The 27364-nt window shown below is 38.3% G+C and overlaps 1 protein-coding gene across 1 annotated transcript in view; it reads left to right on the top strand.

Moving 5' to 3' along the window:
* Positions 1-27364, top strand: part of ADCY2 (adenylate cyclase 2) — a 203583-nt gene that overhangs the window by 19938 nt on the left and 156281 nt on the right. The window lies entirely within an intron of this gene.

The following is a 27364-nucleotide window of genomic DNA, read 5'->3' as shown; positions in this document are numbered from 1 at the left end:
TTGCTTCCACTGGGTACATTTCCAAGAACCATTCTTCAGAAAAACATTCACATTAATTTTTGTGGGACATCTCATAAAATGTTTTTGTGACTAAGTGGTTGCATGCTGAGACTCCCTGCATCTGTTTTATAAATACCAGAGATGTGCATACTTAAAATACATTAGAAATATTTGAAGCATTTTGCTTTTATATTTTTAAGCTCCTTTGCATAAAGAATACTTGATTACAATCACCAACTTCTTTGTAGCATGAATGTTTGATTCTAGTGACCAGTTAACATGGCAGAAATACTAATTTTTTTCAACACTGCTGATGCTGTCTTTTTCAGTTTAAAATGTTTGGGCTCTCAGTGTAAGCTTTCTGTGATCTTCAAGATGTTCTTTAGCAATGCATGACAGAAAAGGACTGTGAGCTTCCTTACTTGCCTAGAAAAATGGATGAATAGAGAARCAGTGAAGTACCCTTTACATTTTTTAAATTTTGTAATGAAGACAAAGCAAAATATAATTGCAGCCTAATAGCAGCACTTTTGAAACATCAATAAATGATGTGCAATATCCAGCGCGGTGTCTGATCGATTCTTCTGAGTTCTGCCACATTATTTTCTTTTCCCCAAACCGCTCTGCATGGGAATACTTCTCATATAATATTATTGAAACTCTTCAAAGGGTGGAGAAAAAAATTTAAACACATATGTCTTCTGAAAATTTCATACTGATTCTATTAGTTTAACATTTAAATGGTATTACTCTCTCCGGAATGCCTTCTAGGTCCTTGAGATAGACTGGAAATAAATTTTCTGACTTTTTACTTATATATCTCAAAGACTTGGGCAAATACTGAACTTTGAGAAGTTCCTTTAAACTCTTGAAGGTAAATTATTTAAATTACTGATGTATGTTGGTAATTTGTTTGGAGCCCTTGTCTTTGACTTTTTATTTTCATTTGCTTGGAAGGTTCTGGGATTAATTATCTAAGAAACCTCCAAACCTTGAACCTGGTTTGGTTTTTTATTTATTTTTTTTAATATCTTTTTWWAAAAATCTTTTCAGTTCTTAAAACTGACCAAACCAGGTCACACTTCATGTAATAAAAAGCAACAGAACATTAAATACTTTTCTCTAGATACGGATTTCACCTTGGGAGTCCTTGTATCTTTGCAATATCAGGTCTAGATAATTCACATGGTCTTACTTTTCTGTTTTATTTTCATTGCCAGTTGTGGCATGTCATRCAGAATATTTCAGAATTTCAAGCTTAGATGTAAATGTTTAGTTAGCCTTATTATTATTTGGTGCAAATGGTGCTGAATTTATTTTTGGTATATTTGAATGATAAGATGATAATTTTCAAAAGCACATGGCCTTTTAGAAAGAGATCTAAGAGGGATACTGATGTCTCAGTCCTGGAGTTGTGTTTAGCCTGTGAAGATGATTTGTCCGGACATTTTTCCTCTTAGGAGGAATGTGGGCATTCCCACAGCATGTGTCTGGCTCTGTGACAGAGGAAGGACTGTAGAGCACTGGGAAAAGCCATTGTCTTCTGAAGGTTGCCAGGACACAACTCCTCTGATGTTTCAGTCTCTGCTTTGCGTGCAAGARCTGCTTGGAGAGAGTGATATTTGGGCTGGAGCTGTGTCCCTTGCTCTGCCAACAGCAGCTGCTCTGCCCAGTGCTTTGCAGGCTCCAGCTGAGAGCGGGCAGGGCTTGTCCAGAATGCCTGGACTCAAAGACAAGTCTTTGGCATCTGCTGGGACAGGGGCTGTGCCAGGGTGGCCCCAACCACWGCTGGGAGTCCAAGGTCTTGTGACCCCTCACTTCCCCAAACCTGCTTTTTCTTTTTCTCCTTTGAATAGCAGTGAGATTTTGTGCATTGCTTTTGTAGGCATACTTTTGTGTAGTGTCAGTTAAGAGTAAACTGTGAAAATATGGGAATCTTTCTGGGAATTTGACACCTTACACAAAAGACTAATTGCAGGTTTGAYGTTTTTGAATATTTGAAAGAGAGCTGTGAGCAATAAAATACTGCCATGTATTCCTGTGATGCTGGTGATTTGTTTGCTCTGCATTGAGAATATGTAGGTCAATAATTGGAGTTCTCTCTTATATATGAAAGCAAATCTGAAAAATCCTTCCTCAGCGATCACTGACAGGTTTTTTTGTTGAAATTTTACATTTTGTGAATCTTGAAACTGTTTTACTTGGCATATTAGAGTGGGTTTGTGATTCCTTTATGCTTTTCATGAAAGAAAGGAGACATGATGTAAAATTTAAATTAGTTAGGTTTCACATATATCTCTGCCAACATTAGCTAATTAGAACATGATGAAAATAAAAGAAACAGTTCATGCACAGTCACTTACTAAACAAGTGCTTTATTTTAATTTACTTCGTATTTCTATGCATTTACTTTAATTTACTTTAATTTACTTTAAACTGCAGCCTAACTTCTGTTCTGGTCCAGGAAAGTTTAAAAATATCATAACTTCCACATCCCCTGAATCTTGAGCTTGTTAAGAATATGGTGATTCTGAATTTTACCAGTAACTATTGAAAGATAGATTTTCTGCATACCACAGTTAATAGAAAGAATTGTTTTTGTGTCATTTGTGCACAGCCCTTTGAGTGACAGTCATGCATCTTTTAAATTTYGGCTTAATGATTTTTCCATGTGCCTTTTGGCTATCTGCAACTGCTCAGTGTAGTTTTTCTCTGTTGTCTTAAGGAACCTGAGGTGTGAATTCTTGCAGCTTTTGTTTACAATAAAAATACCACCTGAGAGAAGCTATTTTGGTTAGGAACTCAATATATATTTAATGCAGAACAGTTCCTCCTTAGCCTGCAGGCACATAGCTCAAATAACCCACGATTAGTAGAGGGCTGGAAATGACGTGGTTGGTCAGGGCCATTGTTGTTTTGGGTTTTTTTACTGAAAATCTGTAGGCTTTGGTGTAATAACTGCAAACAGTAATTGGTTTCAGCTATCTTTTTGCTGTCCCTGCAGACTGCTTTTATCGGTCTCCATTTCTTTCACTCTTCTTTGGTTGAAGCTACGGCTTTGGAGAGAAATCTCTTATCAGGTGGGTATKTGGCTGCTGTTTGAAGGGGCAGGACAGGGTGGCAGTGGACAGTCACTTTGTCCTTGGGCCAGCCTGCCAGCTGGCTCTGTAATGATCCACTGAGCCTGATGCAAAGGCTGCTGTTGTCACTGGACTGGTGGGCATCATCACTGGCCCATCTGTGAGAGCAGCCAGGGTATTTGCACTATCAGCCTTACTAACTTACTTCTTTAGTTATCCCAATCTCCCTTACTCCTCTGTGTCAATAATAAAAATCCCTCCTGAGAGGGAGATTGAGTGTGCCTTAGTGAGACACTGGGACAGCTTTACATGAAAAAAAAATGGAACAGCGATGGCAAAAGTCTTTGGTAGCTAACAAATTTTTCCAAAGAAGTGTGGCAACCGTCCTTTACTGGTGTCAGCCCAAGTTTCTCTGGCAGTGGAGCCTCTGGTTTTCCACAGTGACCTGGGGAGCCTGGATGCTTTGTTAGGGGCTCCATGCTGGCATGAGCCAGGGGGGAGGCTGGGCTGCCTGCTGGGAGTCGTGGGACACCTGGGATGGTAGGAAAGAAGCAGAGCAAAGGCAGTGATGCCGAAGCTCAGAGAGAGCCACTGCCTGCTGGCAACTTCCTTCTAAGTCTGGGGTGTGAACAGGAACATGTGGAGATGGTTTCAGTGAGGAAAGACCCGAGGGCAACGCTTGGCAAGGTCCGTGAGGAAATGTGTGGGTGGTGTGCTGGTGGAAAGAGTAGGGAGGGCTGGTAAAAAGGAGTGATGTATCGATTTTGTGTTACAACTCCTCCTCACTGTGCTATGAAGCACCTTTTCTTTCAAAATGCAAATCCAGTACCTGTCTGTAGAGTTTCATGCTGGGGAATGAATTTAAATGAGYTTCCTCTTGTTTCGCTGACAGTGTAGTTACTGCACAACAGTTGTCTTTCTGTGTCACCCTCTGACATGTCTGATGTTTCCTCAGCCTTTTGTGGAGGGTCTATGTAAATATGTCATAGCACTTTGATATCAATGGCTAAAAAGAGCTCTTAAAGCCTGCAGTGGATGGTATAAAAAAAGAGTAATTATGCAGCATTATACTAGTSTAATGAATTCGATCATTGCAGGATTTTGGTATGCAATTCTATTTAATCATAAATACRTTTGCACAGTGCAGGCACCAGATGTGTTCTTCGTTCTCTACATTCAGTTCCAGCACAGAAATTACTTCAAACGGAATTTGACACTTAAGGTTTAAAAAAAAAATCAGAGTGATGTGTTTAGAATATATGTTAGATTATTTTAGCTTAAAATCTACTTTTTCAGCTGAATTTAAAGTACTTCTTTGTTTTGTTTTAATGTGTTGAAATGGAATGGTTCAATTTGAGCCTTGGAGCAGTCCTGGCTTAAGAAGTGTGGGCAAAATTTTATGCCCTAGTACTTATGATACTCATTTTTTTGATACTGTCTTAGCACCTGGGGATATCTGTTGTGTGCTGAGGGGTGAGGACCTGCACAGAGTTTCTGTGGTTGTGGTAATTAACTCCTGTATTAGGCAGCGAGGTAAGATGATGGGTCTGCAGAAAGGGAAGGTTTGTCTTTGTGTGGAATTACATTGGGTCTGATTTCCTCACCTTGCTTGGGACCTGCCTTGTCTAAAGTCAGCTCTGCCCTAAATTATCAGGAACATGTTTTAYGGCTAAGCAGCAGAAAAAAGAAATTGTTAGATATTTGAGGAGAKCAAGGCGGGTGTCAGTGAAGTCCCTGAGGCAAGGAAAGCGAGGATGAGTTGATGCTATACCACTTGTTCAGGATCTGGGTGTGGGAGAGAGTTGACATTTTTTTAAGTTCAACATTGATCAGATTTTCAGGAACGAGTATCCTGAACAATGAAGCAAATTTTGTAGGAGCATCGTTCAGTACCTTGTAGGTGAATAGTCTCCTGAAAAAGGACATGAAGAAAATCAGGAGGGTTGTATGAAAGGTAAAGATACTGCCAAGCAGATGATACTTTGCTTTAGGAATAAGTGTGATAGAAAAAGAACCTCCCAATSCACCAGTATATGCCATATTTTTGGTTATATTTGAGGAAAGAGAACAGATGATTTTGATCTTAGTACTTTTTTTTTATAGACATAAAAAGTCACAGGCTTAATAGCAAGACATTTAAGTGGTTTTATCAGATCTGGTATGGTTATATCTGTATAGAAGACTGGAAAAMGATGAACTATTAGAGATACCTGCCAGTTATTAAAATCAGTAATACAGTAGATTAATATAATACAATAATGTGTGAAGCCCTGAAATCCCAGCTGGCATAACTAATGTGCCATTGTTAACCTTTGCTGTGCCGGGGCAGGAATTATGAGAGCAGTTTGTGAAAAAAAGAACTGATTACTGTTTTAAATAGGGAACGCAGTTTGGAAAGAAATCTATTGTTGTGCCAAACGGAAGACTAGAAGCCCTGCTAGAGGAGATGTCCATTATTAAGGTAACTGTACATGTAGGTGTGGGGACATGCCAGGAAGTGTGACTTTAGAGGGCGTCAGGCGGGACTAAGATTTCTGGCTGGATTTCTCAGAGAGCTCTCTGGAGAATGTTTCCCTTTATTAGTGCTTTTTACTAGTGAAGGGGTGACTGAATGTCACTGCTATAATTAAATTTGTTGATGACCCAGCTGAAGGATTCCTAATAGAGCAGAAGATCACAATGTTACRGGGAAGAAAAGCTTGACCTTGAGGACAGCAGTAACAGCAGCTAGATGAAATTTAATAATAGGAAATATGAGGCGCCTGCATTTGGGGAGTAACAGCAGAAGTTACAGCTGTAGGCTGAGTTCTGTCATTAGAAAAAGCAGCAAGGACAAGCAGAATGAAGAGGGGAAGCATTATCTGGTCTCTGGGTCATGTGGACATTTRTCCAGAAAAGACTCATTTATGATGATAAAGGATCCAGCTAAAGGTGAATCCTTGCCTGGATGACTGCGTAAACTCCTGCCTTTATTCAAAAAGATAAACTGAAACTGGGGTAAAGGTAGAGAGCATCAAGCAAGATCACCAGGAGAAAGCAGAGTTTTGTGAGAGGAGGTGAGAGGRGCTGATCTTGGGTATAGATCTGCAGAGGAGAAGAAAGCTGAGAGTGGTGTGAGTGCCATCTACAGATGGGCCGTGATTGCAGACGTTGAATTTGAGGAGAAGCTACGGAAGACAAAGAATTAGTGACACGTGCACATGCACACAAAAATAAAAATCATCCGGCCATTAATGCAAATTAAACTGAAAATTAGAATGCATCCCATAGCCATTGGGRCACTTGGTTTGTGGAGGTTATTATCCTCAGGATAATAAAGATTAAAATAATGAATTGGTTTTGCAGTGGAATGGTGTCCTTAGCTGAGAGTCAGTCAGYGTCTTCAATTAARAAAACTTSAGTGGTTCAGGASCATCCTTTTGTTTCTTTTTCCTACRCAMCACTGAACATCTGGAAACTACTGAGGTGTTTTAAATGACATTTTATTTTGACCTGTGCCTGAAGTTCATCTAAAAGATGAAAAGATGCATTTTCTGAATTTTAAAAGTTCATGCCTTTTTACTATCTAAATATCTTTTATCCTTCCAGTGTTCTGGAGAAGTAGGCCCAGAATTTAAAACATCTGGGGATAATAATTYTGGTCTATTTCTGATCTCTTTAGGCATCCATTTTAACATTTATGAGAGAARCTTAAAGAATTATAAAGTAGAAAAGACTGGATGTGTCCTGGAACTTACCGAAACAACCTTATGAAATTCTTGTTTCCCTGCTAGTTTATTTACATTGGCTCAATTTCCTGAAGTGTTTTTTTTTATCTCGGAGGGTACAATTGAGTACAAAGGCTGAGCTGATTGTAGTTTTCATCAAAATTATTGCACAGTTTACATGCAGTATGATAATTGCTGTGCAAGTCATGTGAATGAATTTTGCCAAGGCAAATGTACATATTGAAGTAAAGTAAAAATGTGAAACTCAGATAAATATGCACAAACTGAATGTGGCAAGRTTTTTCTCCCTGATGGGAAATAACATTTATCAATAAGAATATTAATGTTTCTGAGAGTTTGAAGCTAAGCAATGCTCATTTTAAGTATCATCATACTCTTCTGATGTTGCTGAAGTTGAGAGACGAAGTGACAAATGAAAATGAATAATTTAAGCCCTTCATATGGCTTCTTATGTGCTTAATATTGATTTGACATTAGGAAATATACATTTAATAATTTCATAGTACACATATAGTTAATAAGTACTCATATGAGGGAGCTACCAGAGAACCATTAAAATAGCTATCCAATGCTTCTTTGTAGCAGGTTTAATTTAGGGAAGACATGCAAATATCATTCATTGGAATTGTTTTTTGCTCAGAATTGTAACAGTTTGCCTGACTTCCAGAAGGGAAGGTTTTGGCATGGCACTGCATTAGTCTGTTTGTTTGAGCTCTTTGACCTTGCATCCCCACCTGCCATGGAAAACCTTCTACCTTTATATGGCCATTGCACATAATATTGTATGTTTTTATTTTTGTGAATTAGGTGCTGACAGGGCATATCATCATAGACCTGACCTTTGGTAATTTGTTTTGCCTTTTGTCTCAAAACTGATTAATTTTGCAGGTTTCYAGTGCTGTAATAATTTAGCTAGTGAGCTATTGAAGAAAGAAATAATAAAATAGATGGTGAAAATGTTTCCTACAAGCTTAATAAGAAGACCTCAGTTAAATTGTTTGAGAGTGTTCCCTGTTTCTCTAGCTTTTATGAAGTTTTAGGCACAACTACGATGCTAAATAAATGAATCTCAATATTTGGATTGTCAGAGATCTCTTTCAGTCAAGGAAGCAGGTAATAGAATTTTTCCCCACGTCACTGCAGTTTGTAATATGCTGGCTGTGAAATCCTTTCAGTTTCACTTGTCAGGATACAAATCTACAGTTATGCAGATAGTAGGAAACATTRTTTGCCTTAAATTAACTAATATTTGAAAGAAAGCTGTATGCTGATTTGTTGACAGGCAAGGTGCTATGTTTATAGAGTTTTACAAAAGAAAGAGATAAAGAAGTAAAAAATAATACATTTGATGTAGTAAGGCTCATTCAATATGAGTTGTACAAGACCTATGTTTAAGTTTTATACATTCATAGAAAAATATAATTAGTAAAATCTTTGTAAATTAATTTTTTAAAATACCTTAAATATTCAAATATAATTAGGTCATAGGATGGTGTTATTGCATGAGTTCAAGTGTGGGGAAGTTCAGATTTTGTGGAAAAATGTATAATTTAATATAAGTTAAATAATTATACATCATAAATTATAAATTCACTGAGAACTAGAAAACAGATGCTCTTTCAAGTGATTAATAATGTTCATTTAGTGACTGTTTCATTTTACTATGTGACTTTTTTCTTTGTATAGGAGCAGTGTAAGTTGCTTGTTTATTGGGACATAGCTTTGCTATTGGSACAATATTTGATTCAGCAATAGATTGTCTAAAAAAAACTAAAATAAGAAAAATAATGGACCAAGATAATATTCAATTCTCAGACAACATTTCAGTGTTGATGAAGAATGATCCCAGAGGTATTTATCTTTTATAGTTCTGCCTCCTCTTTTGGTAATAATTGAGACTGATTTGGACAAGGGCTGAGAACAGGAAGGGCAAGAGGACTTTCAAAATGCAGGATTCAAAGGCAGCTTTTCCAAAGGGAAGCAGTAACTACTTGGGTGATCCATATCAGGGAGAAGGACACACCATCTCCCAGCTTCAATACTGCAGGAAAGCTGAATCTCCTGGGCCAGTGTCACAGCAAGAGAAAAGCCTTTTCAGTCTATCAGGGGAAAAACCCACCCTGTCTCTACACATAAATGCATTCACAAGGCTACAAAAAATAAATTGCATTTTCATGCAGTGCAGCATCAGCTGTTGTGCCAGTTTGGGGAAAGGCACATTTCTGTGACCACTCCAAAGTTTCATATTGATTTTATAGCTTAAAATAAACTTGCTGTAAAAGAAAACATTTATCAGTAGTGTCAATTTTGTTTAATATCTGAAGTTCTTGGATTATATTGTTCTGACAGATTTACTTTGAACAATTTAGAAACTTGACAGTGTATTAATTATGTTGAATTCTAGATGGCATGTTTCTTATTTGCTTCTTGTACATAACATTTTAGCTAAGTTATATATAAATTCTGTATCTTACTTTTCAGGGCATTATCTTTGCTTAAACTGGCAAACCTGAATCTCTTCTTAAATGTTCTGATTTCTGTAGCACTTTSTTGATTTCCAAATATTTTTGTTTTCCAAGAACCAAAATTGCAGGTGAAGTGATGACTTAGTAACTGCAGTCACCCTATCTCTTGTCTTCACGTGGCATTTCACAGTAATTTGCATTTTGAACTCTGCAATCTCTTTACAAATTTGTGCTTTCTAGATTTCTTCTTTGTTGTAGCATCCTAGTTTGAGATGCTTTCTGTAATTTATCATTTTGCACATTTGCAGTATGAATGTCCTTTGGCTTTTTTCTGCTTGTTTTGGTTATTTCTCAATCCCTTTGTATTCCTTTTTCACCTCTTCCTTTCATACATTTCCTCCCAAGTTTGCAACACCTTCGCATATTTATCAGKAGAGTTGCTTCCTCTCCCACTTACTAATAAAGACAGCCTCTCCTCAATTTAATATATTGTTATTTGTTATCACTCTGTATTTTTTGCCTTAGAACCAGCTGTAGTCTTCATTACAATAGTTCTTGCTTCATCCAATATGGATAATTTTTCATAAATAACAACTTTTAGGCGTCATTATGACACCTATGACACCAGTAATAATGTTGGAAGTTCAGATATCTGAGGGCTCAGTTTGAGTTCTGTTATATTCCCCTTGACCACACTTGCAGTTCTGCCTCCCTACCACCCCCAAAAAAAGAAAAAAAACAAACCACCTGTATAGCAAGTTGATTTTTTTTCTTTGCTGGCAATATAAGCAAGCAAAGTATCATAGCTTTGTCTTCCAGATTCTGTATTCTTTTCAATTTTTTTTTTTTTTTTTTTTTTTTTTTTTTTTTTTTTTTTTTTTTTGGAACTGATCCTAAGTAAATGTGATAGCAACTACTGCATGCATTTTTCTTTATTATGCTATTGTTAGCCTTAGTAATCACATATTTTTTTTTCCAAATAATGTGCACTTACAAAGGAAATGGATTAAACAGCCTGTCATGTAGAGAAGGTGAACATCTAAATAACATATATGAAACATTCATATGCCTGAAAACTTCTGCTTTCCATAAAGAACTAAAACCAAGTATCTTAATGCTATTAAATGAAGTAGAGATTTGAGTAAGCCTTTTTTCSCATGTCACACTCTGATTATTGATTATGACTGCATTTGTTATCTAATGACAGTTCCTGACAGTGTGTGCATATCACTTACACCCCTGTACAAACAAATATAAATCGGTGCTTTAGATGGCTTTCACATAGAGGAGATTATGTTCTTTGTAAGATAGATGTGGGTGCTTTTTATTTTCTTTGCAGTAAACTGAATTTGGTCACCAGTTAGAAACYTATTTAAGAAAATCAGTTACAATTTTGGGTCTTTGTTAGTTCTGATGTAGATAAAGTGCCGGATAAACATCCAGGGACACTGGATGACCCAAGATATTCACAAGAGAAGGAAAGTATGTGGCCTGAATGACATTAATTTATATATTAAATTACATAAAAAATTTAAAGGTTGAGTTGGTGTGCAAAAAAAATTATAAATGCCATGTTTCTTTGGTCACATGAAGACTGTAAAGAGAAATCCTGGTTGATGAGAAATCCTGGTTGATGAGAAATCCTAGTTGATAATAGTATCAATGCCTGTTATCATGTGTCAGTCATACTTATTTCTATTCTATGATTCCCTCTAAATTAACCCAAGAATTCCATGCTCACTTATGATGTGGGCAAGCAGGACATAKTTTTCCAGAGAGTGTAGCAAAAGTATCTGTGCTTTACMACCCCTAAATTTCTCYTCATCTTTCCTTATTTACTTTTAAYCACATTTCAGTATTACTTTTCTCCAGCCATGTGAAAATTCCCAAATGGCATTTTACAGCATTTCAGGGAACATGTGGTCACTGAAGCTACAAAAGGAAAATCTTCCTGGATCTGTAGTCTGCACAGTTTCTATGACTCATTATTTAGCTGATGGTTGTGATCACGTAGTAGTGATTTCACATGATGTAGAAATGCAGAACAAAACAACTTCRCCTCTTGTGCTCTTGCAGTTTGCATTCTCTTTTATTTGCCATGCTGAGCAAACCCATGTCTTACCGATTTATAAATAAAATGGGATTTACTAAATGAAATGCCAGGTTTCAGTTTTCAGTACTTTTGCTATTTTGTTGCAAATCTCACATGAGATTCTTGGGTGGGGATTGGGCCTTTTTTCATCTGCTTTATCAAAAGTGAGATGGTCAGGCCAGGTGAACCCCTTTTTCAGGATGGCTGCAGTCCCAGGGAGAGTGGGAGAGGACTGAGGTCAGGACATGTCTCACCACCACTGTCTTGCCTCTACCTCCTGCTGTTTCCTTGAGATGAGACTTGAGCCCACAGGTCATTCAAGGTGCGTAGGCTGAGCATCAGATGCAGCAGAAAAGTTGGGAAAGAAATCACACAGAAAAGTGATGAATGCTGAGCACCTCTGCTTGTGCAGTGTGGAGATCTGGGAATGCAGGCAAAGGAATGGCTCATGTGAAAGTGTTGTCTRTTGGGTTTTTAGCAGATGATTTTTTCACGATACTCTGCTGTTTCTCTTCTCTCTGGGAGCGGTGAAAGTTGATCACACAGCCCTGGACAGCAGATGGTTCCTGGCCAGCAGYGTGGATGGAGAATGGCTGAAGGGAAAGGTGAAGAAGGGTTGTGTTAAAACTGTGAGGGAAATAGAGTCCTTAGTTAGGGGTATGTTGGTGTAAGCAGATGGTAAATAAAATCCCCAGCTAAGTAGGCATGGAGCAGCATGCATTTTGTTTGTACAGAAAAGAGACTTTCAACTCCTGTCATTTGTACACTCAGTGGCAATGGATAGAAATGGGATGGCAAACAACAGGAGCTATAAAAACTGGAATGATTTTAAAGTATTGAAGGTCAACAGGATTGTGTATTTCTGGCTGCTGTATCTTATTAAACCATGCAACTCTAGTAAGCTTTCTTGCTGTTATGGAAATTGCTTCTTGCATACACCACACCATCAAGTACTTTACATAAGAAAATTCATCTTATATGTTTTTAAATACAATTTAATACTTGACATACTAATATTAATAGAGCTCCCCAGGTATTTGAAAAAAAATAATACTAGCAAGAGGGGGTGTGTGTTTTGAATAGATTCATTTTAATACAGAATATGCATAAGGATGTCATTCTTTTTAGGCAGGGTCTGTTGTTGAAGTCATGCAATATGAAGTAATGCATTAAACTTGTCACATTTTTGGAATATATTTTAAAGCAAAGAGATTTCTGGGCAAAAAGAATTTGTCTAAAAATGTTCTTCTTATGAAACTTAGCTGAAAATGTTATGGCTTGAGTATCTTGCTGGTAATGAAGATGAAGTTTTTTGCTTTTCTCCCAGTTTACTTTTCTATATTTTGTTATACTCAGATTTCAGGGGAAAAAGGGAGAAAAAAGTTTACAAATCTAACATAATGGGATTTAGTGATTACATTTTCAGTATYCCCTTCGGTGGCCAAGTATAACAATCATTGTTGAACCGCAAAGCAGCAAAATGAACTCCCAACACTTGTTGTTTAAAACTGTTGTTTAAACTCAATTTTATCCTTGACATCCTCCAAAAGAAGCAACCACCTAAACTGTAACTGAATAATAAAATACTCATAGCTGTGTCTATGCAATTAAARTAATGCTCTTGTTAGTTTTCTTCTTACTATTAAATAAATTGCTATTCAAATTGCTATTTCAAATCCCATTTCTCAGTTCTCAGACTAGTGATACTGTGCTAATATCATTATTTTTCTGACTGGAGGTATTGGAGTATTTTTAAGGTTGAATTAATTTTACAGAACTTTAATATTTAAAGCTATACATTTTTCACAGCTGAAGTCCTGAGTTAGGGAAGAGGCTGCACTTGGCAGCTGGTGGGGTGAGAAACCACGGCAACACTGGTGCCTGAGAAATCCCATAGAAACCCAGGTCCTTGTTATCCAGAAATGCCTCTGCTCCTGAACTCCCACCTCCTTTCCTAGAAAGCACAAATCTCTCACTTTTCCAGCACACTCCAGCTCCTATACCCCAATTATGCAATGCTGAGGCATAATCAGCCCTGATTTGTGAGAGCTTCTTCCTGACCTGCTGCCTAGTGACATTGTGTGGGATAGTTCAATTGGATGTCAGAGGTTTGGGAATCCCTCACAGTGGACCTTCTTGACCTAGTAAATGAACCCTATCATAATATTGTAGTTAGTACTTTGATACAGCCTCGATACTTGAGTKAATTTAGATGTAGCTGAAGCATCTGACTGTTTGTACATGCCTCAGAATGTTCAGGACCCCCAAAATAGGACAAACGTTATGTGGAGCTGTGATCCTCTCCAGCAATGTATCCAAAGCAGAATCTYTTCCAGAATAGCATTTCTCATCCCATCTGTCTATTCAACCCCCTAGCAAAAGGCTTTTTTTCTGTCCCCAGTCCAGGAAATGGGTTGAAAAGTACAAAGAAGCCTCCTAAGGCTATCCTAAGATTGTTCTTGAGTTCTTAATTACAGTTCAAACCTCTTGCAGTGAGAAAACAACATTGTAAAGGTTGTAATTAGATTACTGTAGCTAGAAATTCCCAAGCAAGGCCATTGTCCATTTTGACATTTAGTAATTTTAATATTGACAGACTTCCATAAGAAGAGCTCAGTTGAGAGTATTTTGCATTAGTTAATCCATTGTGCTTGGGCAAGCATTCTATAATGATTATCAGAAGGTATATATATGAATATAAACAAAGTTTACAAACCCTCTTCACTCTCAGGGTAATGACTTTTCATTTTGCTCTTAGGGAAGGGAGAGAAGCTGAGGTACCAGCTGGAACAATTCCAATGTTTGGCAGGGCCTGAAGTCAAATAGGAAATTTTCCCTGGAGCATCAGGGCCYGCTTCTGAACATTCAAGACTGGCAAGAGTTCAAAGCCCTTCTGTATCTCACACCCCTATTTTGTCCTTTTTTGATTCCCTGAATCTTAGTATGTAATTTTTTTAATGTAATGCAGTATCTGGTTTTGTGTTCCACATGCTTATTTTGATTTTAAATATCTTTGAAATACCTGACTTTGGTTAAATTTTGGAGGCTGCATCATGCCCCCATTTATTTCATAGGGCATCATGAGAGTAATGCTAAGCAGGGATCATAAAAGGGGATATTGTGTGGGACGAGTGGAAAGTTATTTTTAACCACAAGACTGAAGAGGAGTCTCTTCTTTCCTAGTTCCCCAAAAGACAGGAATGACTCATTTACATTTCAAATGAGATACAGATACCGTCTGTTACCAACTTCATTCAGATTTCTGATGAAGYCTTCGATAGATTGCTTCTGGGTGAATAAAAAAAATGGCTGGTTATTAAATATATACAAGTAATGTTTGTTCACCTTCGATTGCACTGGATTTCCAAGAGATAATGCCTGTTGCAAAATTGCATGCAGTATTGAAACATAAAAAAAAGTTGTATTTATTCATATTTTTATTTTTGCTCTTTAAAAACAGTAAGGGGACACAAAAACTCGTTGGACTCAGAAGCCAAGAACTCTTGAATTCTGTGCTTAGTGTTTCAGCTTCCCACTTGAGGTATTTTAATGTGAGAATCAATTTACCACTTACAGAATATGAAGTTGAATAAAGTATTTTCTTTCTTCTCTGGAACAGTGCCCTTTTTGAGCTAACACAGAGTAGGGAATTACTTTATCTGGCATCTTTATGTTTGTGTAAAAGAAGCAGATGTTATGGTTTTATCCATATTGGTAGTTTAAAGTGAATGTTTATCAAATTCAGGTACTTACCACAACAGCTATAATTTTGGTTGAAATATTGAGAATTCCTTCATGGGTTGTATTTGTGGTTTAGTGGCCATCAGAAGCGTTTACCTCTCAGATTTTTCAGGGAGACCTTGCAAAGCAGAATCGATTGTTTGTCACAGTGGCGTTTTGGCWACATCCTGCTTTATTGCAGTTCAATAGCGGTATCAAACCTCCAAGGACCACTTCAAAATGGATCAGGGTAATGCAGTGGAGAGAGTATTCCTGCCAGGTGTTGATTTCCTGGGAGAGTATGGGAGGTGGCAAACCTAGAGGAAGGAAGAAGTGTCAAATATCACATGAAGGCGGTGTGAAATGCGCTGAGGAAGGACCCTGTAGTGCAGGAGGAGTTCGGGCAGTGCTGATGAACTGGCAGTGGTGTTGTACAAGTGGTAGGGCCACTGTTTGCCTGCCAGTCTGGTGGTCAGGAGCTCACTCAAGCAGCTCCTCCCGCTGAATAAGACTTTGTGACTGTGTCAGGCATGTGTTCGTGRTGATGTCTGAAGTAATGAAATGGTCTAGGAGAAGGGATAAGCAAGAAATCCCCTTTGTATGCTTTCCCATACAGATGGTTGGTTGGAGGACAGCTGCAGTCCGTAAGTATGTGATAAAAAAGTGGATGGGAGGAAAGCAGTGTGTTTTAGGTCAAAGGAGGTTGAAACAAGGTGGGGTCGGTCTCTTCTTCCAAGTAACAAGTGATGAGACAAGAGAGGAAATGGCCTCAAGTTGCACCAGGGGAATTTAGRTTGGATATTGGGAAAAATTCCTTCACCAGTCAAGTTGCCAAGTGTTGAAACAGGCTTCCCAGGGTAGTGGTGGAGTCACCATCCMTGGAGRTATTTGAAAGATGTGTAGACATGGCACTTAGAGACATGGTTTAGTGGTGGACTTTAACATGCTGAGCTAAAGGTTTGACTTGATGATCTCAGAGGTCTTTTCCAACCAAAACAACTCTGTGATAGAGAGCTTCTGTGCCATCAGTACAATGAGAAAAGGAAGAGCAGCAATATTTACATAACCCAGTCTAAGAAACAAGGTACCATTGTTGAATGAGGATGTGTGGAGGTGGGTTTTGGGTCACTGAAACAGACTTTTTCCTCCTTTTTGCCCTCAGTGCAGGCAGAAGCCCTAGGTGTTTGGTTTACTCCATGTTTCTGGCTTATGGGGGTGCTGAGGGCTGCCAGCTGCTCTGCATGGTGACGTGAGGGCTTTGTGGGGAAGGGGCTACAGGGCATGGCAGACAGCAGGGATGGGGATCCTGGTGTTTGTAGTTCCTGGCAGAGGAAATCCWATGCAGGATTTATAGCAGCAGCTGCTCAATCTAAAGGTATTACAGTGGGAGAAGAGCACACATTTCTGGGRTTGTGTTTGCTGCCTCTGTATTACCAGCACTGATCAGTTCCTGCTGCTACTGGAGAGTTGGTGAAATGCTCAGAATGTGGGCACTGACACGTGTAGCAACCCACAGATGGTAATTTTACCTAGTTTTGGTTGTATTGAAGGTTTCCCTCCCAGAATCCAGGCTATGACATCATTGACACCTAAGAAAAGGCACAAATCATCCATTATTGTGTTGGTGAGTATAAGAGTAATATCAGATCCCTGCTCAGTATGGAAGCACTCAGTTTGTTTATCTGCCATCATGTGACAGTGGATATTAAAAACCACAGAAGGAACCATGTGCATGGAATAACACATACAGGTTTGGAGCAGAATGGGAACCTGCTGCTCCTGTCAGATGCCTCTGAGCATCTCTTTCCCTCTCTGAAGCTTCAGTACTGTAAATGCTGGTTAAAGATTTCCCTCTTCTCAAGGGCAGGGAAGGGATTCAGATGGAAGCAAAACAATGAATTGCCAGTTAATGTACATTTCTCCTGTCAGTGCCATATAAAGATAATACTTGTTTTGCTGGAGGTGATCTCTTTTTTTGAAGTAGGAACAATGGAGGAAATTAGCATATATTTTGCGTTTATTGTCAGAGGTGTATGATTACAAGGAATAAGTTAACGTAACAACAGAGAGAAATGTCTTCTTTAAATATGAAGAAAATGATTATGTAAATGGTATTTGGGTAATACAGTTTCTTCCCCCATACTGACACTTCAAAGAGCTACACCARCACCGCAGGATAAATGGGATGAAGCAGGCACATATTCAGATCTTCCTCCACCCACTGTCCCCCGCTTTACTGTTTCTAAATGTTCATTTGAGTACTTCTGAATTCTCATTTTCATCACTGAACAAATCTAAATCCCATCCAGGAACTACTATCAGGGTAACACATCAGAAATCAATCTRGAAACATCCTAATAGTTAGCTGCTGTGAAATCAGTGTAGACTAGAATAATTAATTTTTCATGTTTTTCAGTTATGTCTGGTTAGTATGGCTTCACACCCATCTGAAAGAATTAATGCCTGGGAGAGAGTCTTGCTGTTGTGCTGCCTTATGTAACGTTGGCTGAATTGCTACAGGAGCGACAGTGTCAGAGGGTGCAGGAGGAAAGCGGTTGATGTTTCAGATGCCAATCTGAGTGTCTATTTGTAGCTTATAGAAAAGAGTTTAAAAGGCTCTGGATCAGGGTTTATAAAGCATTCTTGCTTGAATGCTTCATGTGGCAACAGCAGCAGCAGCTCTAGGATCCTGGAGTGTTTATGTGCCATTTGCTCTTTGGGAACTCTCGTTCAGGAGTTCAGCTGGTGAAAAATTAAGAGTGAACTCTCATGTTATTATTTCATAGCTCTATTTTTATTGGGGTGAACCCACCTGACCTTGTTTTGTGCCACTTTAAAGTACATAGCATCCATTTTAAAAAGATTCTAAAAAATGGTATAAGAAAAAGAAATATATCAGAGCTTTCAGTAATTCTAAGCTAGCCAGCAACCTGAAACACTAGGAGTACTCTGTGTGATACAGAATTTCTTCTGTCCATAAGTCATGTCTCGTATAGTGTAATRTATTGCTTTTCCTGTATTTCCCAGTTGTGTTTGCTGCTCACACTGTCRCTATGAGCATGATGGATTAGCATCACATCCTCCCATCTTTTTGTCCCAAATCCTCACAGCATCTGTCAGGTGCAGGTGTTGTCCAATGAGAAATAGCAATCTATCTATATAGATGTATATCTGGAAAGGTATCCAAAAGAGTCAAAGATATCCTCTGTCTGATGCCAGGTGTCTTTAACATTCCTAGTCTTTTTTCTTAGCCTTGGGATATTCCATTCTGCATTTTTCTCTTAGGATGTTGGAAAAAATTCCTTGCTCCCCTTATGATAATAACTGCTTAAGATGTTGTCAGAAGTTGAGGCTTTGCAATTGCCCTTTAGCTACTCGATCYTGTTGGAAGCCTCGTGCCAGAGGGAGCTTTCTGGTTTACAGTTTTTGAGCAAAAGCTGCATCATAGAATTAATCAGAATTAAATCATACGTAGGTTCTAAAGTTCATCSTAAGTGAGTCAATAGTGTTTATTTTAGGAAAAATAAACATCAACCCTCAAACAAGACAGAAATTCTGATACTAAATGAGAACTAGGTTAGTTTCTTCTGCTGTTTCTGAGTTTGTCCTCTGTAGCTGCTCCCTTGCACAGCCCAGTGATGTTTGTGTGAGCAGCACATACACCATATTGTAATGGAATATATTTTATGGATATAACTTTTATCTGTGCATCCACTTGATGATTTTACCTAGTGATAAGAAGTACTTAACCCAATCGCTCAAAAAAAATCTTTGTATTATGTGATGTATTGAGTTTCCTGTTTTCACAGGACAAGTGACATTTTCTTGCTGATAACTTGGTCATTAATGAAAAACAGGACTGCCAAGGAATGATTTATTCAATACCTGAATTTTATCTTAAAAAATGCRAGAGAAACCAACCAAAACCTGCCAGTAAGTCTGAAGGTTAAACTATTATYCTGTCTGACATTTCTGACTGATTTGAAATATCAGCTTTTAGAGGAAAACAGGACTGCAGATACCATTTGAAGCTGATTTTAGAAYGCCAGCCTTAAAATAGAGTTGTTCTTAGGCACTTCGGTGAGATTTTTGTGCATTCAGAGACTTGAATTGTTTAGACAAATCATATGGGTCATTGATTTATCTGAATTTATGTGCGTTCTTTCATAGAACTGAGAGACTAAATCTGTCCTAAGACAGGAGCCTACCCCATCTCACAAACCCCAACCAACCAAGAACTGAATTGCTCTGTAACAAARGACCAATATAAAATATGACTGACTTTGAAGTAAATATTTTACCTCATATTTAAATTAATGCTGCATGAGCACTGAAGGCCAGACACCAAGTGTATTTAGACTGATATACTGCTGCAGCTTTGTTAAGTGAATGCCATAGTGGGAAGGGCTGAACTAGAAATGAAAGTCATTAGTCTTGAAAACGGTGTCAGTGAAAGAAGTTGCGCCAACAGCAAACATTTATGGGAGACAGGCATCTTTTCATTCACCATGGGCAGCAGCAGTCCAGACAGAAAAATAAACAGAGAGAACTGTGTTAGTGCTCAGTATTTGCGTGAATAAGGCTGACTCTGTTGCTAGTATCTATTAATTTAAATCTAGAGGACACTGAAGGAAGCAAAAAACAACCAGGACAGATGAGAAGACTGTTTTAGAAATCTTTATGAATAATTCAGTAACATAAGTTTATTTCCATCTGAGTGATTGATAATTGCTAATTTTTCCCCAAAACTCTCATATTGTCAATGTGCAGAAATGTTATGCATATGGTTTTCTTCTGGACAAATACTGCCATGCCTCATCTTGTTCAAGTTCATGTATAATCCAYGTGGTTTTTAATCCCTGGATAAAGAGTAGGAAATGGTTGTATGTAGGTCTTTCCAAAAACCAAAAATGGGCTGAGCAGACTTCAAAATTTTAAAATACAATCTCAGTATTATTTTCCCATATGCAATCAGGTCMTGAAGTTACTAGGGAATATTTCACATTTGGGAATGAATTTGRTTTCTGCAATTCTGTGTCAATGGGTGAGTAATGACTTCACTCACATATTGAGAAAAAACATCCCTATAAATATATTGCCTGTATACTAGAGATGCCAGTGAGCTTTCAGCAAAGCACTGCATCTTCCTGTTCTTCTAGCAAAGCCTATAAAAGGAGTTTCTCATTTCAAAACAATTACCTTGCTAATTATGGCTTCTAAAGAGAATATTCCCATGAAATTTTATATATAAATTTATAGTTTCTTCATTCATTTGCAGGCTAGTATAAGGARTAGGAGAAGAGCTGGTTCTCCCTACTGTTAGTAGAAGCATCTCAACATGGATTACTTAACAGAAAAGAGTCTTTTTAACCTGATTGCATAAATGTAAAKCAGACAAAGAATTGAGCTTTGGTTGTCTTTTACTTAGAAGAAGACTGATCTATGTGTTCAAGATTTTTTTTTACTTATTTTTTGCCAATGTTGAAAAATAAGTGCTACATGGCATAAGTCCTCCTTGAGAAACTGTGATCACAGCTGACATAATTAATGGAAGGGAAACAGAAGCATAACAGGTATTAGTACCATATTGATCTTTAGGATGTCATTTCTTGAATTGTGTTGAAAATAGAGTTTTTCATATTTTCAGTGGACGTGGAGGTAATTTTTTTCCAGATTTTAGTGCAATAAATTGATAGTCTTAATGGACTGTCTTTCATAGGTAAGGAAGAACTGGTTTATAACTGGTTTATAACTGGTTTATAACTGGTGCTTTTGCTGCTGATGAGCACTTAAGTAGGAGGTTTCATATGATTTAGCCTAGGTGAGTTGATGTAATATTTTCTGTTTGGTCTGCAGGGTACTTAAAAATAATTCCACTCCACATGGATGTTCCTGGCTAGCTGGCATGTCATGGCAGACTGCAGGTGTGTCAGCTGTTGAATCATCTGCCTCAGAGATGAGCTGTCGACTTTMTCCCTCTATGATTCCTCAAACCTTTCCCCTCCTGTGTGGCCTCCTGGGCCCTCCCATGTTTGAAGCATTTCATAAACTCTTCAGCTTTGACTTTGAGAAGTCAGAGTTTCATTTTGACGACAGTTTGAGTCCACCAGCAGGTTAGCAGTATTGCATGGTTCAGATTGTTAAAAGCTCTTTTGAGGCTACTTTCTTTCCCTGTTTCTCACAAATGACTGGCCAGTGTGATGCTGTTCCCTAATGATTTCTTAAATGATCATTGCTGCTTCTGTTCTTGAGCTGGAAGAAAACCTCAGAGAAAGAGAGACAGAAAGCAAGTCTGCCTTGATACTGCTTGGGTCTGAGAGACTGTATCTTATTTACATATATATCTTATATACTTTATGGGTTTGATACCCACGACTGAAGCCTGGCCAATGGCCCGTGTTCATGAGACCTGGGTGCATATCATTCTTTCCACATTGCCATTTCCTGTGGAAGGAAACTCAGACACAGGGAAGGAGTGAATTGTAGGGTGTTCTACCCGGAGAAATGGGTTTATCCTCCTAGGTAGGTTTTGACAGCTCTGGGGGCCCACCTTTTCCACCCTGCACAGTGACTTTCACACAGATGTCTGCTGGGTTTGAAAGAAAAAAGAAATAAAMAATGTGCATGCCCAATGGCTTTCCCTGATGGGCTGCTTGAGCTCTATCTGCACAGTTGACACTGCAAATTGAGAAGTCACTTTCAGAAGTAGGCAGATGCGGCTTTCCTTCAGTAGAAGATAGCACCAGAAAGGGAAAAAAAATACTTCATGATTTGGAACATYCACAATGGTGGGAAGAAAGGTGACAAACAAGTGGAAAGAAGGAGCAGGTTTCTTTACAGGTAAATCAATGGAGTAAAAGGCAAATTTAGCAGGAGGAGAGAAAATGTAAGTATTTTAAATTTTTCTGTCTYAGGATTGATTCTCAGTAACAGAGCCATAGACTCTAGCATCAGACCATCCTAACTTTCACCTAAGAAGAATAAATTTCTGGCCTTAATGGGTGCAGACAGAAGAGCTACAATAATGCAGGATATAACTGTCTTGTGAGCAAAGCAGAAATTGGGGGGAAAGTAGTCTGTGTCTGAAGCAAAGCCAATCAGAAAATTTTGGTTGGTTGGTCTTTCTTAGATTTCTGGTTTTGTTTTTTTGTTTGTTCATTTTTTGTTTTGTTTGTTTTGTTGTGACTGCTTGTACAGTAAACACTACAACAATAAGAAATAAAGTTTATCTTCAGTTTGGCAGCAGAAAGATTTGTGTGAACAGTGCTGGGCCTCAAGATGCAAGGACTTCAATAATGTGCTTGGTAATGGACAGTTTGAAAAGTAATCAGGATGTGCAAAAAGATCCTGGTCTTTTGGGGAGAAAAAACACTTWCCAAGCCCCAGCTGGGATCATTTCCCCTTCTAAATCAGATTTCACTCTCTTTGAGAAGTCTTTTTTTCCACAGGATAGCCTTACTAAGCACACTAGTGCAACTGTACTGCCACACAAGGAAAACTTTTGGATGGATGAAAAGCCCTTTTGAATTCCATACTGTGCAAAAGAGCAACCCTACTATGCCATTTCATTGTTAATCCATTTCCCACCTTTCATAAAACGGTGCAAAACATAGAGAATTCCATCAAAAAGAGAAGATGGTGCCATGCACCATGTTAAACGAAACTCCACAGTTAGTGATTTGTCTTTACTTGAAAAGCAAATCAGCACTTTTACTTTTCTTTTTTTTTTTTTTTTTTTTTTTTTTTTTTTTTTTTTTTTTTTTTTTTTTTAATTTGCCATAAGTTCTAGGTAAGACCTTGTCTCAGGAGTGGAATAAGAGGAATATTTGGATTGGAATGAATTTGTGCTTGGCAGGGATGAATAGGGAAGTTGCTGGCAGAATGAGCATTTCTGAATGCTGCGTCTTACCTCCTTATTCCTGGAAGATATATATGGAAGGCAGCAATCTGAAAATGGAGGATCAGTGGAATTTTGCATTAGTACTCTCCTTTTTAGGAAAATTATAGTGACATTTCATTAATTTGTGGGACTACTACAATACCTTGATACTTCTCTTAAGAAAGCATTTTAGCAGACTTGCACAACTTGATTCTTCTCGCATGTCAGTAGTAGCAGGCAGCTGTGCCAGGGTCAGTAATGCCAGCATTCACAAAGTCAGCGTAAATAAGGAGAAAAATTGGATTTCCRGGGAATCCTTTTCACTCCAGTGATAAGTGTCTTCTTTTAGCAATACAGATGCACTGAAGTATCCTTGCAGCCCTCACAAGACGATTTTCCTGAAAGGGCAGTTTTGGGAGGCTGTCCACWAGTTTTCCTTGCAAATGTTAGCTTGGGGATGTGCTGTGGAAGAGGAGGACTGAGGGCTCAGGGAGGTGAGTTTTACCTCTGAAATGTGAATACGCCACTGAACTGGCAGCAYTGAGATGCTGCTGCTCTTATTCACCCTGTGGAAAGGAAATTACATATTCAGGGAGATGGAGTAAAGACCCTCAAGCCCATTTAGACCCCTCTTTCTGGCCTCTTTTCTGTTAACTCCTTAAGGCTGYTTTAAGTAGGAGGTGGTCTTTTTTTCTGCAAAGCTTCAACCCCAGGTTTTAATAGGGCTTCTGTATTATTTAGTCTTGCTAGCTTTTTTGAACAAGAAATTCTGTCAGAGAGTGGGCAAAACAGACTGGAAATGCTGTGGCAGTGTGTTCTTGTCACTGTCCTCGTCTGTYTACCTGGTAAATGGGGCCCTAGAGAAAGACAAGAAAGAGAAAAATATGTTTGGATTTGTTTGAGCAGTAGAGTCACCCAGTTCAGAGCCAAATTTGACCACTGTAACACCTGCCTTAAATAAGCCTTTGAAGAAGTAAATTACTGTGAAACAGTTTAAATGAGAACAGGAAAGAAATCACATTATGTGCTGCTGGTAAGTAATCATCCTGCAATGTGTCTTTCTCTGGAAGTATTTTTAATTGTTTCAAATGACCTGGTGTTCTGAGAACAATACCTTTATTTATACTTGCTTCACAAATCGAAAAAGAAATAAATAAATGAGAAAAGTATTGAGAAAAGGGTAACAGAGAGAATGCTGAAGAGCAGAGTTTWCTGTTCCTAGGGAATTTCAGCTACCTTTCTAGGATTGCTTCCTCACATTAATTCTTCAGAGACAAAACCAACTTTCTTCAAGATTTCAAGGTTTGTAAAATGACAATTCACATATCAGAGAGCAAATCTTAAGTGATTTGGAAGTGCTTCTAAAAAAAAGTTAGATTTTTAAAAAATTTAGGAGGAGGAAAATTAAAAGAAGAGTCCTTTCAATAAAAGCAGAATCTCTTTCMGGCCTTTGACATGCAGGCTAGCATTTAAGGGGAATATTTTTATTGAGTGGAGATGTGAGTTGAGATTTAAAGTGAACATTTTAAATAAAAAAGCTATTTACTATCCCCATTAAAATATGGTGACCATTGATTTACGCATTTAATAAAAGGAAAGTAACTAAGACATCAATTGGTAACTAAGGAAACAAGCTGAAATCTGAGACAGTTTTCTGGCAGTACATTAATTATTATTTTTCCATATAACCTCCCCAGAGGATGGAATTAGTGACACATCAGGAGGTGTGAAGTGTTTTATTTCTAAGGTCAGTGGATCTACTTATTTGTCTAAGGGAAGACACATATTAGGTTTTCCAAGGGTACATTTAAAAGAACAGTGTCATTAAAAAAAAAAAAGTTTGAAATTATTTTCTTAGTTTATTATTGATGTAATCAAATGGACATAGTTTTGTAAACATTGGATTTTTATTTGGAATTTCATTTCCTTATTTACTAAGTTCAAAAGGAAAATTTGAAYGTCAGTTTGACTTTTGTTGGTTTTAATGGCTCATTTCAGTTGCTGGACAAAGCAACTGAAGGTCACATTTATAGAGTATGACCTGAAAAATTGAAACTTTTTTTTTAAGTTTCTTTCTACCGCATTAGTGAATACTTGTCATAATTATTGAGCTGCATGAATGACACCTGTGACTTTGCAATTAGTTGTGCTTAATTTTGCTTAGTCTTTTCTTAACATTGATCCTCTTGTACTTATTTCTGCTTTGTAAATCTGTAGTATGGGCTTTCTGATACGGAATTGCTCATTTGGGAGTGAGACTGACTCACGGGATCCAGCAGGAGGAGCTTTTTGTTATGACTGWGAAACAAATACATCCAGAGTTCAGGAGCATCAATGGAGCACTGCTGGGATGCAGACTTTGACCTGCCCGGTGCTCATTCAGCTTTAAGCTTTTCTGCAGTTCAAATCATAGAAAAGTGGGAATGGAAAATGTTCCAAAATACTGGGGTTTAATAATGTTTCTTTAATTAAGTAGTGSTCTGAATATGTGGTGATATTTGCTAGCTTTCTTTAGTCTTGTGATTAAATTATCACTGTTTGTTTTCCATTTCTGGCATTAAAGGAAGGCTTTGTGTCCTGTTTAGATTTTWTTTCACTGCACTCTGATAGTGCATGCAAAGGTATCTGTGTTGCAGCATGTTTAGAAGAGTAGGCATTTTTTGTGATAAAGGGTTCTGCCTAGTACTGACAGCTGTRTAATTCTAATATATTTGTATGGAGAAGCACTCAAGAATTTTAATCAGCTTCCTTAGAAATAATTTCAAACRTTAGACTTTTGTAAATATGTATTTGTGCATTTAATGATTTATAAATCAGAACAGTTAATACAAATGTTGTCGAAAGATTTCTCTTTTCCCCCACAAGCAGCAAGCTAACRATAACCACAACTTCAAAGAGAGTGTTTTGGGGAAGCATATGGGGATACRTGGCATGGAATCATAGCAGAGGCTGCAGGATTCTCTGTCCTGGTCACAGTGGGGTCCAGATAGCTCTGAAACCTGGGGGGGGGCACCCTTTTGTGTGCCAGACACTGAAGTGGCTGCAGCTGCTGGGGGAGAGGCAGACAGAGAGATGATCTTGGGGAGATGTGGGGAAGGGAGAGGCTGCCGATGACATAAATGGCTGGAGGTGTCCACCTGGAAGGAGGCACTCCATCAAACATGGGCATCGTTTGAATACCAGAATCATGACAGGATGGTTTGGGTTGGAAGGGACCTTAAAGATTGTCCAGTTCCAGTCCCTGTGCCATGGGCAGGGACACCTTTCACTAGACCAGGTTGATCAGAGTCCCATCCAACTKGTCCTTGAATACTTCCAGGGGTTGGATACCCACCCATGTCTTCTCTGGGCATTCTGTTCCAGTGCCTCACCACCCCTGCAGTAAAGAATTTCTTCCTTATTTCCATTCTAAATCTACACTCTGTCAGTGTAAGAAGAGACTGTCAATGAGTGACCCACGCTGGGGTACGGACACCTCTGAGGAGCAGTGGCCATGGTGGCTGTGCCCAGGCAGTGCTGCCTTAGCATTTGGCTGTCTTGTTCTTTATTTCTCTGATAACAAAAGCAGTGTTGGCACAGAATTAAGTGAAAAGCTCACAAGTGGAGATCGTTTTGCTTGCAAAAACTTAAAAAAGAGGAGCTTWGGAAGACAGTTCAGGTCCAATATGCTGCCACTGAAAGCATGTACATTCCTTTTGCATGGGCTGTGTCATAGACCATTAATGCTACACCTATTTACCAGTTACCTATTTCCATTTTCTGCAAATTATTTCACATTCTTTGCCTGGGTCTATGGGTTTTCCCTTTGTTTTTAAGGCAGAATTAACTAGCTCCATGTGTGCTGCTGCCAGGCAATCAAAATCCCCARTTTCCTCCCCAAGCTCCAAACCAACCAATTTGGGAAAAGGCAAAGGCTTGATATAGTCATGAAGGACAGACAATACTTGGGAAGAGGGATGTCTCTCTGCTTTGGAGGCTTGGGATCTTGTTTGTCTCCATAATTATTTTTATGATATTAGCAGGCATTTGGGGATTGAGGATAGAGCATTTGGGATTAGAGAGCAGATATATTTACAATGAGCATCATAGTCCTTCATGCTCTTACACTGACAATGCAGAGACATTTTCTTTAGATGTAGAATAAGATACCCAAACCAAAAATGGTTATTTTTCCCTTTGAAAAGTGGGAGTCTTTTTTTCTTATTACCAATCAGRACTTTTGTCTGTCCATAGAAGGATTGAAGTCATTGAACCTTTGACCTGTGATACTGATAAACCATCCTAGGTAGGTGCGTGAAAGCTGTAAAAGCTGTCAGTTCTTTGCTATTTAAAACTTCCACTCCTGGTAGCATATGCAGAATATGTTGAATATTTTAAAGATGTTTTTCTGTACAGCATCT

Source organism: Malurus melanocephalus, unplaced genomic scaffold (assembly GCF_030028575.1).
Source record: "Malurus melanocephalus ecotype Western Australia unplaced genomic scaffold, MMel_1.1 scaffold_133, whole genome shotgun sequence".
Taxonomy (NCBI): domain Eukaryota; kingdom Metazoa; phylum Chordata; class Aves; order Passeriformes; family Maluridae; genus Malurus; species Malurus melanocephalus.
The sequence above is the reverse complement of the archived record's forward strand: the minus strand, read 5'-3'. Positions and strand labels throughout refer to the sequence as shown.